The following is a 12640-nucleotide window of genomic DNA, read 5'->3' on the forward strand; positions in this document are numbered from 1 at the left end:
ATGAACTTCTACATCAAGCTACCTCACACTACAAAAACAGTAGATCTGCTCCTATGAACTGTTCCGGCTCGCACAAGGCCACTTCCCTTTGCTTTACTTGCACCCTGACACTCCCACCTATATGACAGGACAAACTGTTACCCAGTCTCACGTCATTGCTTCTCAATAGCTTCAGGACTTCATGAGTTGATGTCTCCTCTATTGTAGTGTGGCACCATAGCTTGGGTATGGGGAGGGAAGAGGCTTTTTGTGCAGAGAGAGAGAGAAAGAAAAAGAAAGAAAGAAAGAAAGAAAGAAAGAAAGAAAGAAAGAAAGAAAGAAAGAAAGAAAGAAAGAAAGAAAGAAAGAAAGAAAGAAAGAAAGAAAGAGAGAAAGAAAGAAAGAGAGAATGTATCGCAGTGAGAGCTGAGTCAGGCGTGCAGTTATATTGCATGTGAGGATTCTAGGCGCCAACGGTCCACATGCCCTCACGAAAACAGCAACCGGCGGCGGCGAGACCAGCGTCTGTTTTCATGGCTACCGCTACGTATAAAAAATATTTTCCACTCTCACAGACGTGATGTCATCCAATCCTGGCTTGGACTTCGTTCACATTTCACTGCTGGGCTAATATTCGAAACGATAACGTGGGCCGGTGAGACCCGAGCGCATCTGTCCAGGCAAGGCTAGCCTACTCAAGGTCCAATTTGTGTAACAGCTAGTAGTAGTAGCGTTGCTGTAAACTGGCGTTGCACACTGAGCCGGAGCCGATCCGTTGATTTAGACTGAGGTTCTCAGAACCCAGAGTTTTTTTTTTCTTTTTTTTTTCTTTTTGGTGCAGACAGACGCAGTGCCTGACATTTAATGGGAAATGTAGACTGGTTGTAACGGGGAAAATGTAGCCTGGCTGTAATGCATGACGGCTGTTTCAGTGTGTGGCCAGTGTTAGCGGACACTGGCAGCTCAGTTTATTTGAGATTAGCTGCATACATGGTCTCAGTGTTTATAATTTTCATGCATGTAGCCTATTTATGCATCCAGTGAAGGCAAAATGCATTTGACCTTTTTTACCTGACCCATGGAAAGATAAAATATGTGTCTGTATCGTGTAGTGGTGTGTGTGTTTTTCGGTGTGTCTTCACACTCGACAGCTGCCTCTCTCTCATCAGCCAGATGGGTTTTAAAGCTGTTTTGATGTTGTCGCCAGTCCCCACACATATTTAATTTAAGAGTACCTTCCGTCCCTCCCCAAATCTAGCACATCCAAAATTACCCATCTGAAAAAAATGAGAGTCAAATAAGAGTCAAATAACAAAATTAAATCAAATCGATGTTTATTGGTCACGTACACAGATTTGCAGATGTTATCGCAGGCGCAGCAAAATGCTTGCATGTCTAGCTCCAACAGTGCAGTAATATCTAACAATAAAAAATTATAAACATATAATCCAGAAAAAATACATTAAGAAAATAAGAAATATCAGAACTAGCAATGAGACCAGAATTTTTTTTTTTAAATAATAATAATAATAATAATATATATATATATATATATATATATATATATATATATATATATATATATATATATATAATGGTGTGTTAAGACAGTATGGACAGTGGATGAATAGAAAAGGTGTGTACGGCAGTAGTTATATAGGATGACTAGAATACAGTATGTTCAGAGCCATCAGGAAGTATTCAGACCCCGTGACTTATACAGTATGTTCAGAGCCATCAGGAAGTATTCACACCCCGTGACTTATACAGTAGGTTCAGAGCCTTCAGGAAGTATTCACACCCCGTGACTTATACAGTATGTTCAGAGCCTTCAGGAAGTATTCACACCCCGTGACTTATACAGTATGTTCAGAGCCTTCAGGAAGTATTCACACCCCGTGACTTATACAGTATGTTCAGAGCCTTCAGGAAGTATTCACACCCCGTGACTTATACAGTATGTTCAGAGCCTTCAGGAAGTATTCACACCCCGTGACTTATACAGTATGTTCAGATTCTTCAGGAAGTATTCACACCCCGTGACTTATACAGTATGTTCAGAGCCTTCAGGAAGTATTCACACCCCGTGACTTATACAGTATGTTCAGAGCCTTCAGGAAGTATTCACACCCCGTGACTTATTCCACATTCTGTTGTGTTACAGCCTGCATTTAAAATGGATTACATGAAATTGAGATTTTGTGTCACTGATCAACACACAATACCCCATAATGGCAAAGTGGAATTATGTTTTTAGAAGAAGAAGAAGTTAATTAAAAATGAAAAGTCAATAAAACATTCAACCCTTTTGTTATGGCAAATCACATAATAAGTTGCATGGACTCACTCTGTGTGCAATAATAGTGTAACATGCTTTTTTAATGACTACCTCATCTCTGTATCCCACAGATATATAATTATCTGTAAGGTCCCTCAGTTGAGCAGTGAATTTAAAGCGCAGATTAAACTACAAAAAAACTGGAGGTTTTTCCAATGGTTCGCTAAGAAGAGCATCTGTTGGTAGATGGGGAAAGAAAGCAGGCATTACATATCCATTTGAGCATGGTGAAGTTATTAATTACACTTTGGATGGTGTATAAATACACCCAGTCACTACAAAGATACAGGCGCCCTTCCTAACTCAGAGGAAAGAAACCGCTCAGGGATTTTACCATGAGGCCAATGGTGATCACAGAGTTTAATGGCTGTGATAGGACATAACTGAGGATGGATCAGCAACATTGTAGTTACTCCACAATACTACCATAAATTACCAACTTGACAGAGCTTGAATAATTTTTTCTACGTAAATATTTTTGTACAATAATATTTTACAATCCAGGTGTGCAAAGCTCTTAGAGACTTACATAGAAAGACTCACAGGTTTAATGGCTGCCAAAGGGGATTCTAACATGTATTGACTCAGGGGGTTGAATACTTACAGTATCTAATCAAGATATATTTGTGTTTATTTTCCATGAATACAAAAAAAAGTTTAAATGTATCTTCCAACTTTGACTTTACAGAGTATTTTGTATAGATCGTTGACATTTTGTAAAAATGTAATCCATTTTAATCCCACTTTGCAACACAACAAAATGTGGATGCATTGGGCTCCCTCTGGAGAGCCCTGCGGTGCAGTTGCCGTACCAGGCGGTGATACAGCCCGACAGGATGCTCTCAATGGTTCATCTGTAGAAGTTCATGAGGGTCTTAGGGGCCAAGCCAAATTTCTTCAGCCTCCTGAGATTGAAGAGGCTCTGTTGCGCCTTTTTCACCGTGCTGTCTGTGTGAAGGGACCATTTCAGGTCCTCAGTGATGTGCACGCCAAGGAACGTGAAGATTTTGACCCTCTCCGCGGCCCCGTCGATATGGGTGTTCTCCCTCTACTGTCTCCTCTAATCCACGATCAACTCCTTCATTTTGTTGACGTTGAGTGGGAGGTTATTTTCCTGACACCACACTCCGAGAGCCCTCACCTCCCCTCTGTAGGCTGGTGTCATCGTTGTTGGTAATCAAGCCTACTACTGTTGTGAATATCAGCAAACTTGATGATTGAGATGGAGACGTGTGTGGCCACGCAGTCATGGGTGAACAGGGAGTACAGGAAGGGGGGCTGGGCACGCACCCTTGTGGGGCCCCTGTTTGACGATCAGCGTAGTGGAGGTGTTGTTGCCTACCTCCACCACCTGGGGGCGGGCCCCTGTGTTGAGGATCAGCAGAGAAGAGAGGAGGAGAGGAGACAGACTAAGGAAAGGAGATGAGGAAGTAACTGTTCAGACAGACCCATAGGGCAGTTTTCAGGTGTCCAGGAAACCGGCACGTAGTTTCTATGAGGAAGTGACTTAAGACTGTTGCTGTCTTGCTGGTTCCTGGTTCACCCAAGGAGGCATCATTTCGTTTTAATGTTAGTATTTTATTAGGGTAATCATGTGATTCATATACACTACTAAATGCAAGTGCGACACACAAAAATAAAAATACAATAACAAGGAGGTGTGTTGCAAATAGGCCGACACGTTTAGCTAATTTCAGCTGACGTGAATATAGCAACCTTGTTTCTATAATTACCGCCCATAATGGGTATCCTGGGGTAAAGTATAGACTTATTACAGTTACCACCCCCAATGGGTTTCCTGGGGTAACATGTAATCTCTTAAACATGTAGGCCTTTTGATTCAGTTACCACCCGCTATGGGTTTTATTAGGTAAAATGCAACATTTATGAACATGAAATAACCAAGCCTTGAATCTTAATTCTTGTTACAGTCTATCGTGTTACAGTCTACCACCCATGAAGGGTTATCTGAGGTATAGTGTAACTGGTTACAGTCTACCACCCATGAAGGGTTAGCTGAAGTATTGTGCTAGGCTTTGGACCTGCTCATAAAATGAACAAGATCCCTTTGAATCTAATTAATCATTTTAAAGTATTATCTATGTCACGTTGTATAAGGATTTGAAGACAGGCGCAGGGGTTTTATTTTCTCCACCAAACACAAGGTACGTCATGAACAACGACGGGGACGAAGCCCAAAACAAACACGTATATATATATATATGTATATAACTCAGGGATGTAACCAGAACAAAAGAACAAGGTGTAAACCTCTAAATAATACACGGGACGAGACCCGTAATAACAAGAGCACAATACACGGTACTCAGGAGACCAACGGACATGGGACAATAATGGACGAGGACAATGGGGAACAGAGGGCACAGACACAGTTGAAGTCGGAAGTTTACATACACCTTAGCCAAATACATTTAAACTCAGTTTTTCACAATTCCTGACATTTAATCCTAGTAAAAATTCCCTGTTTTAGGTCAGTTAGAATCACCACTTTATTTTAAGATTGTGAAATGTCAGAATAATTGTAGAGATAATGATTTATTTCAGCTTTTATTTCATTCATCACATTCCCAGTGGGTCAGAAGTTTACATACACTCAATTAGTATTTGGTAGCATTGGCTTTAAATTGTTTAACGTGGGTCAAACGTTTCGGATAGCCTTCCACAAGCTTCCCACAATAAGTTGGGTGAATTTTTCCCCATTCCTCCTGACAGAGCTGGTGTAACTGAGTCAGGTTTGTAGGCCTCCTTGCTCGCACACGCTTTTTCAGTTCTTCCCACACATTTTCTATAGGATTGAGGTCAGGGCTTTGTGATGGACACTCCAATACCTTGACTTTGTTGTCCTTAAGCCATTTTGACACAACTCTAGAAGTATGCTTGGGGTCATTGTCCATTTGGAAGACCCATTTGCGACCAAACTTTAACTTCCTGACTGATGTCTTGAGATGTTGCTTCAATATATCCACATAATTTTCCTTCTTCATGATGCCATCTATTTTGTGAAGTGCACCAATCTGTCCTGCAGCAAAGCACCCCAACAGCATGATGCTGCCACCCCCGTGCTTCACAGTTGGGATGGTTTTCTTCGGCTTGCAAGTTTTTAAAAACATTTTTAGTCATTTAGCAGACACTCTTATCCAGAGCGACTTACAGTTAGTGAATACATATATATATATATTTTTTTATACTGGCCCCCGGTGGGAAACAAACCCACAACCCTGGTGTTGCAAACGCCATGCTCTACCAACCGAGCTACATCCCTGCCGGCCATTCCCTCCCCTACCCTGGGCCAATTGTGCGCCGCCCATGAGTCTCCCGGTCGGCTGCGACAGAGCCTGGATTCGAACCAGGATCTCTAGTGGCACAGTTAGCACTGCGATGCAGTGCCTTAGACCACTGCGCCACTCAGGAGTTAAGTGTCAAGTGACCCCCTTTTTCCTCCAAACATAACGATGGTCATTATGGCCAAACAGTTGTTTCATCAGACCAGAGGATATTTCTCCAAAAAGTAAGATCTTTGTCCCCATGTGCAGTTGCAAACCGTCGTTTGGTTTTTATATGGCGGTTTTGGAGTAGTTGCTTCCTCCTTGCTGAGCGGCCTTTCAGGTTATGTCGATATAGAACTCATTTTACTGTGGATATAGATACATTTGTACCTGTTTCCTCCAGCATCTTCACAAGGTCCTTTTCTGTTGTTCTGGGATTGATTTGCACTTTTCACACCAAAGTACGTTCATCTCTTGGAGAACGCGTCTACTTCCTGAGCGGTATGACGGCAGCGTGGTCCCATGGTGTTTATACTTGCGTACTATTGTTTGTACAGATGATCGTGGTACCTTCAGGCGTTTGGAAATTGCTCCCAAGGATGAACCAGACTTGTGGAGGTCCAAAAAAATTTTTCTGAGGTCTTGGCTGATTTCTTTTGATTTCCCATGATGTCAAGCAAAGAGGCACTGCGTTTGAAGGTAGGTCTTGAAATACATCCACAGGTACACCTCCAATTGACTCAAATGATGTCAATTAGCCTATCAGAAGCTTCTAAAGCCATGACATCATTTTCTGGAATTTTCCAAGCTGTTTAAAGGCACAGTCAACTTAGTGTATGTAAAATTCTGACCCACTGGAATTGTGATACAGTGAATTATAAGTGCACAACATACATACATGCACAAAGTAGATGTCCTAACCGACTTGCCAAAACTATAGTTTGTTAACAAGTTGAAAAAACGAGTTTTAATGACTCCAACCTAAGTGTTTGTAAACGTCCGACTTCAACTGTATACACATACTAATCAGGGGGAATGGGAACCAGGTGTGCGTAATGAGACAAGACAGTCCGAGGTTGATGGTAATGATCCATGTCAGTGACACCTCGAAAGCCGGTAAACGTAGACCTCCGGAACTGGTGAACGGAATGAGCAGCAGTACCGGGGGGATCCGTGACAGCCTCCTTCCACCACATTCACACCCAGCACCGTCCACCTGTCACACACGTACACACAGATCAGTACATACTTAGGTATCAACTCAAGGGCAGAACTACATTTAAAATAAGAATACACGCTTTATACACTTAAACCCAACATTCCATACGTCATTAATACTCTGTTCCACTGAGGCAGGCCCCGATATCCTAATGTCACTGCACCAGTGTTCTTTAAACAACCTGAGAGAACCTCACGTCTGTTAGTCGGTGAGCTGAGCAGAGTATCATGTCACACGCAACACGACTTAAGTCCTTACTCTCCTGAGGCTTTGCTTACAATTGCTTTCTCTAAGCAGGCCATGATATCCTGATGCCAATCTTGAACTTTAACCCGAACACCAGATGTGCTCCGGAGGGAGACGCCACAAGCTATTTAGGTCAGAGGCGGCTGTGCTGTGATTTTATTAGGCGTTTTAGTCCTTTTTTTTTTTTTTTTTAAAGCTAAATGTTGCCGCTTGCTTGAGTGATTTAAGATGGCAGGGAGTTCCATGCTATCGCGGCTATGTATATTACTGTGCGTTGCCTTGAATTCGTTTTGGCTATCGGGACTGTAAAGAGACTTCTGGTTGCATGTCTTGTGGAATATGGATGTCTGTCAGAGCGGTATGTTAGTTGATTGAATAGACAGTTTTGAGTTACTAGCACATTAATATTTCTTACAAAAAACGAGACGTGATATAGACAATATCTCCTCTATGTTGAGCCAGGAAACATGCATTTAGTTAACATTAGCTCTATGTGATCATTGCAAGGCCAAGACGTGCTGCTCTGTTTTGGCCTGTACCTTTATTAGATTCTTTCTTGCAGCACCTGACCATATTACCGGGCAAGATGGGATACAACTACAGCCTGTAGGACTTGTTTAGTCAAGTGTAGTTTTAAGAGTGCTGAGCATCTCTTTATCGCAGACAGACCTCTCCCCATCTTTACAACCATTTGAATCTATATGCTTTGACCATGACAGTTTTACAATCTAAGGTAACACCGAGTAATTTACTCTCCTCATCTTACTCAATAGGGACATTTTTTATTATCAGATCCAGCGGAGGTCTAGACCTTAGGAAATTATTTGTACCAAATACAATGCTGTTAGATTTAGAGATGTTCAGGACCAGTTTATTATTGGCCACCCATTCTAAAACAGACTGCAACTCTTTGTTAAGGGTTGCAGTGTCTTCACTAGCTGTGGTTGCTGACACGTATAGGGTTGAATCATCAGCATACATGGACACACATGCTTTGTTTAATGCCAGTGGCAGGTCATTGGTAAAAATAGAAAAGAGTAGAGGGCCAAGAGAGCTGCCCTGCGGTACACCACACTTTACATGTTTAATATTAGAGAAGGTTCCATTAAAGAAAGCCCTCTGTGTTCTATTGGATAGATGGCTCTCAACCCATGATATGGGAGAGGTTGAAAGCCATAACACATATGTTTTTCCATGAACAGATGATGGTAAATAATATCTATTATTAAGGTTAAGGTTAGGGTTAGGGTTAGGTTTAAGGTTAAGGTTAAGGTTAGGGTTAGGGTTAAGGTTAAGGTTAGGGTTAAGGTTAGGGTTAGCGTTAGCGTTAGGGTTAGGGTTAAGGTTAAGGTTAAGGTTAGGGTTAGGGTTAGGGTTAGAGCTAGGGTTAAGGTTAAGGTTAAGATTAAGGTTAGGGTTAGGGTTAGGGTTAAGGTTAGGGTTAGGGTTAAGGTTAGGGTTAGGGTTAGTAGATAGTTAGTTAAAATGTTACTGACAGTCTGTAGAGCATCTCTCTTCTACACTAACTTGACAAAATTAAAATGTACATCGCTTTTCTTTCATAATTAGGTATTTTATGCATGAATATGATGGCTCACAGTTTGTGGTTGGCATTTCATTCCTGAGTTTGTCCACTTTGCCATTGAAGTAGTCATTGAAGTAATTGGTCACATCAAAGGGTTTTGTGATAAATGAACCATCTGATTCAATAAAGAACGGGGTTGAATTAGTCTTTCTGCCCATAATTTCATTTAAAGTTCTCCAAAGCTTTTTTCCATAATATTTTATATAATTTATCTTAGTTTCATAATACAGTTTCTTCTTCTTTTTGTTGAGTTTAGTCACATCATTTCTCTATTTGCAGTAAGTCAACCAGTCAGATGTGCAGCCAGACTTATTAGCCACTCCTTTTGCCCCGTCTCTTTCAACCAGACAGTTTTTCAATTCCTCATCAATCCACGGAGCCTTAACAGTTCTAACAGTCAGTTTGTTAACAGGTGCCTGTTTATCAATAACTGGAAGAAGCAATTTCATAAATGCATCAAGTGCAGCATCTGGATAATCATCATTACAGACATTACCAATCAATCTTCTTTACATCTTTACTGTAGGAATCACTACATAACGTTTTTGTATGATCTCTTATACACTTTGGGATGTTGGCTTTTTATAGGATACAGTGCAGGCATTGGAAAACCTCACTGGTTGTGTTTTCTAGACAGTCTCTGTGGTCACTACATCCAACGGGTGTGGATAGAGTTCTGCAGCGTTAGTAAAAATATGAATCAATACACGTGAAAGTATTCACACCGCTTTACTTTTTCCACATTTTGTTGTGTTACATGGTGGATTTAATGGATTTAATACTCTTTTTTTTTTTGTCAACGATCTACACCAAATACTCGAATGTCAAAGAAAATTATGAAAAATAAAACACTTAATATATCTTGATTACATAAGTATTCACACCCCTGAGTCAATACATGTTAGAATCACCTTTGGCAGCGATTACAGCAGTGAGTCTTTCTGGGTAAGTATCTAAGAGCTTTGCACACCTGGATTGTACAGTATAAAGTCTAAGGGATTTGGCCTTTACTGCTGTAGACCATAGAAACGCATTGAATAACACATTCATAAATGGGAGAAAAAAATTAATCATAAGGCGGCAGGTAGCTTAGTGGGTAAGAGCGTTGTGCCAGTAACCGAAAGGTCGCTGGTTCTAATCCCCGAGCCGACTAGAGTGTCTGCTGAATAAATGTAAATGAATAAGGTTTTGAAGTGTCTGTCCTCAACCTAGGAGATGTAAGACAGCTCAGGAAGTGTCTGTCCTCAACCTAGGAGATGTAAGACAGCTCAGGAAGTGTCTGTCCTCAACCTAGGAGATGTAAGACAGCTCAGGAAGTGTCTGTCCTCAACCTAGGAGATGTAAGACAGCTCAGGAAACATTTTTTTGGACACATGTTTAACCCCTTATTTTTGTTGGCACAAAACTACCTCCATACTTACATTAATTTGTATGGGTTACCGTTAGACAAGTCCCTTGTAGGGGTTGTAGAGCAAAACAGAGAACACCATCATGTTCGTGAGAGTCCCCCCTTTCTACAGTGGGGTCATATTAGTTTGTAGTCCAAACGGTTCGGACTCTACAGACAAAAGTTGGCACATCAACGTTGCCGAATTCAGACGTGTCCCGTGACACTTGTGGGAGTCATAGAGCAAAACGGAGAACCCCATTGTGTTCGTGAGAGTCTCCCCTTTCTATAATTTGAAGGCAAAACTGTTCGGATGCTACAGACGTTTTCGTGAGAAGACCAATATTCGGGATGTCTCCTGGTCTAACAAACAGCGCTGTAGCTCTTCCACTTTCCACCGCAGCTGAGAAAGGGCGACATCGGCAGATGGGGTGGATTGAGACACAGCCATGAAAACCTCCCGATATCGCTAGCTTAAACTTATGAGGATTTTTGTATGATGTTACTTAGATTGGCGCACCGGTGCATCAATAGACTCTAGGGGGTTCTTCAAGCTCTGTAAAGTTGGTTGTTGATCATTGCTTGACAGACATTTTCAAGTCTTGCCATAGATTTTCAAGCCGTTTTAAGTCAAAACTGTAACTAGGCCACTCAGGAACATTCAAAGTCGTCTTGGTAAGCAACGCCAGTGTATATTTGGCCTTGTGTTTTAGGTTATTGTCCTGCTGAAAGGTGAATTTGTCTACCATTGTCTGTTGGAAAGCAGACTGAACCAAGTTTTCCTCTAGGATTTTTCCTGTGCTTAGCTCTATTCAGTTTATTTTTATCCTAAAAAACGACTTAGTCCTTGCCGATGAGAAGCATACCCATAACATGATGCAGCCACCACCATGCTTGAAAATATGAAGAGTGGTACTCAGTGATGTGTTGTGTTGGATTTTCCCCAAACATAACACTCTGTATTCAGGACAGTTTTACTTTAGTGTCTTGTTGCAAACAGGATGCATGTTTTGGAATATTTGTATTCTGTACAGGCTTCCTTCTTTTCACTCTGTCATTTAGGTTAGTATTGTGGAGTAACTACAATGTTGTTGATCCATCCTCAGTTTTCTCCAATCACAGCCATTCAACTCTGTAACTGTTTTAAAGTCACCATTGGCCTCATGGTGAAATCCCTGAGCAGTTTCCTTCCTCTCCGGCAACTGAGTTAGGAAGGACGTCTGTATCTTTGTAATGACTGGGTGTATTGATACACCATCCAAAGTGTAATTAATAACTTCACCATGCCCAAAGGAATATTCAATGTCTGTTTTTAAAAAAAAAATTATCTACCCTAGGTGTCCTTCTTTGCGAGGCATTGGAAAACCTTCCTGGTCTTTGTGGTTGAATCTGTGTTTGAAATTCACTGCTCAATTGAGGGACCTTACAGATAATTGTGTGGGGTACAGAGATGAGGTAGTTATTCAAAGATCATGTTAACCACTATTATTTCATGGGTGTGAAAGGCACTGTAGTTTCTGTAGTGTTTGTAAACACCCTGGTAGGTTGATTAATAACCTGGTTACAGTGAGCAGCTTCTTCTTGAGCGGAACAACCATAAAATAGACCTCTCTGTTAACATCACGTACACTGTCAAGAATTTCACACATTTCATCCGGATACCAAACGCTAGCGCTTTAGTGGTCGATAGCAGCACCCCGAAAGCAGGTGAAGCTGCAACCACAACACTTCAACAACATTTGACATGAGATCCCACTCTGAGCTTCACATGAATTTGGCCTCTGAATATATACAGTGACACCTTCCTATCTCTTGTATGGGAGGGGGGGGGGGGGTGACGTGACAGGCAGAGATCAATGTCAGGGACGTAAGTGACCCATGCCGGGTCGCCTAGTGGCTAGCTGGTTGGCTCAGGGTTAGAGGTCAGGGTTCTCAACCTCCAGAGCGCTACAGTGGATCCCACATAGCAGCCAGTGGGATTGAGCTGGTAGCATCACATCATGCGATACATGATCCCAGCATGTCCTATAACAACATTCAATACATGATCCCAGCCTGTCCTATAACAACATTCAATACATGATAACAGCATGTCCTATAACAACATTCAATACATGATAACAGCATGTCCTATAACAACATTCAATACATGATCCCAGCATGTCCTATAACAACATTCAATACATGATCCCAGCATGTCCTATAACAATATTCAATACATGATCCCAGCATGTCCTATAACAACATTCAATACATGATAACAGCATGTCCTATAACAACATTCAATACATGATAACAGCATGTCCTATAACAACATTCAATACATGATCCCAGCATGTCCTATAACAACATTCAATACATGATCCCAGCATGTCCTATAACAACATTCAATACATGATCCCAGCATGTCCTATAACAACATTCAATACATGATCCCAGCATGTCCTATAACAACATTCAATACATGATCCCAGCATGTCCTATAACAACATGCAATACATGATCCCAGCATGTCCTATAACAACATTCAATACATGATCCCAGCATGTCCTATAACAACATTCAATACATGATCCCAGCATGTCCTATAACAACATTC

Source organism: Coregonus lavaretus, assembly GCF_964263955.1.
Source record: "Coregonus lavaretus genome assembly, chromosome: 33".
Taxonomy (NCBI): Eukaryota; Metazoa; Chordata; class Actinopteri; order Salmoniformes; family Salmonidae; genus Coregonus; species Coregonus lavaretus.